The sequence below is a fragment of the Eschscholzia californica genome, unplaced genomic scaffold (genome assembly GCF_041429995.1).
Source record: "Eschscholzia californica isolate CP2 unplaced genomic scaffold, dmEscCali1.0.p SCAF_126, whole genome shotgun sequence".
In the NCBI taxonomy this organism is placed as follows: domain Eukaryota; kingdom Viridiplantae; phylum Streptophyta; class Magnoliopsida; order Ranunculales; family Papaveraceae; genus Eschscholzia; species Eschscholzia californica.
Genome location: NW_028238228.1, coordinates 47,501 through 50,000, shown reverse-complemented (window position 1 = coordinate 50,000; position 2,500 = coordinate 47,501).

The following is a 2,500-nucleotide window of genomic DNA, read 5'->3' as shown; positions in this document are numbered from 1 at the left end:
TGCATCCCAAGGGCCAAGGCACCTGCCAGCCCAAGGGCTGTGCACGGCCTGGGGAGGGAGCTCACCCCTCCCCTATATAGTGCAAAGTTATTGTTTTCCCTATTTTCACAAGGAAACATCAAATTTTTAACCAAGCATACTCGGCCTTTGCTCCTTCGTTACTCGTCCAAATCCAACAAACTTGCATTCGTTGGAAAGGTCTTTTCACAAGGATTCTTTTGATATATAATAATAGCGATTCCGATAAATATTTATTTTTTTATGAATTTTTAAGTGAATAAACAATTAAAAATTCAAAAAAAATAGAAAAAAAATATTTTTTTCCCGATTCTTTCTCCAATATTCCTGATAAATACCCACACACCCACATATGGAGAATGGTCGAAAATGCTCGAGTGGATATCGAGATGTCCGACGAAGCACCACTTGGAAGGGCCGAGGCACGGGACGCCCGAGCTGTTGCTCGGGCCGGCACGGGACGCGCATGGGACATCCCGGGACGGCATGGGACGCCCTCGCTACAGCTCGGGACGGCCAGGTACGCCCGAGACTTGGCTCGGGACGGCCTGGGACGCCCTCGCCATAGCTCGGGACGGCCTGGGACGCCCGAGACTAGGCTCGGGACGGCCTCGGCACAGCTCGGGACGGCCTGGGACGCCCTTGCCACAGCTCGGGACGGCATGGGACGCCCGAGACTTTGCTCGGGACGGCCTGGGACGCCCTTGCCACAGCTCGGGACGGCCTGGGACGGCCTCGGCACAGCTCGGGACGGCCTGGGACGCCCGAGACTTTGCTCGGGACGGCCTGGGACGTCCGAGACTTTGCTCGGGACGGCCTGGGACGCCCGAGACTTGGCTCGGGACGGCCTGGGACGCCCTCGCTCCAGCTCGGGACGCCCTGGGACGGCCTCGACACAGCTCGGGACGGCCCGGGACGTCCGAGACTTTGCTCGGGCCGGCCTGGGACGCCCGAGACTTGGCTCGGGACGGCCTGGGACGCCCGAGACTTGGCTCGGGACGGCCTGGGACGCGCTCGGCACAGCTCGGCACAGGCCGGGACGCCCGAGCCGAGCTTCGGGTCGCACGAAATCTCTTCGTATTCCGACATATTAGAAGCTTCCCATTATGTAGTAGGCCGAGCTTTGCCCTTTGGATGCCCTATGGTGCTTGGCGAGCACTAGGGAACGTGCCAGCACAAGTGCTGTGCACGCTCTGGGGAAGGAGCTCAACCCTCCCCCTTATAGTGCAAAGTTATTGTTTTTCCTATTTTCACAAGGAAACATCAATTTTTTAACCAAGCATACTGGGCCTTTACTCCTTCGTTACTCGTCGGAATCCAGCAAACTTATACTCGTTGGAAAGGTCTTTTCGCAAGGATTTTTTTGATATATTATAATAGCGATTCCGATAAATATTTATTTTTCTATGAATTTTTAAGTGAATAAACACCGGAAAATTCATAAAAAATAGAAAAAAAAATATTTTCTTCCGTTTCTTTTCTCCAATAATTCATAAATAATACCTCAATAGTATTAATGAAGAGAGAGTCGAAATGGCCCGGGTGGATTTCGAAATGTCCCACGACCCCATAGAATGCACGGGCCAGCCGAGCCAAAAGAATGGGACGCGCACGGGACAGCATTGGTCAGGCTCGGGACGGCACGGGACAGCACGGGACGCGCATGGGACGGCACGGGACGCGAATGGGACGGCCTTGCTAAGGCTCGGGACGGCATGGGACAGCACGGGACGCGAATGGGACGGCCTTGCTAAGGCTCGGGACGGCATGGGACAGCTCGGGACGCGCATGGGACGGCCTTGGTGAGGCTCGGGACGGCACGGGACGCGCAAGGGACGGCCTTGGTGAGGCACGGGACGGCCTTGGTCAGGCTCGGGACGGCATGTCACGGCCCTGGTGAGGCTCGGACGGCACGGGACGCGCATGGGACGGCACGGGACGGCCTGGGACGGCCTACTTGAGGCTCGGACGGCACGGGACGCGCATGGGACGGCCTTGGCGAGGCTCGGGACGGCATGGGACAGCACGGGACGGCCTCGGCACAGCTCGGACGGCACGGGACGGCCTTGGCGAGGCTCGGGACGGCATGGGACAGCACGGGACGGCACGGAACGGCCTCGGCACAGCTCGGACGGCACGGGACGGCCTTGGCGAGGCTCGGGACGGCATGGGACAGCACGGGACGGCCTCGGCACAGCTCGGACGGCACGGGACGGCCTCGGCACAGCTCGGACGGCACGGGACGGCCTTGGCGAGGCTCGGGACGGCATGGGACAGCACGGGACGGCCTCGGCACAGCTCGGGACGGCACGAGACGCGCATGGGACGGCCTTGGTGAGGCTCGGACGGCACGGGACGCGCATGGGACGGCCTTGGTGAGGCTCGGACGGCACGGGACGCGCATGGGACGGCCTTGGTGAGGCTCGGACGGCACGGGACGCGCATGGGACATCATGGGACGCACATGGGACACCTTATGGGG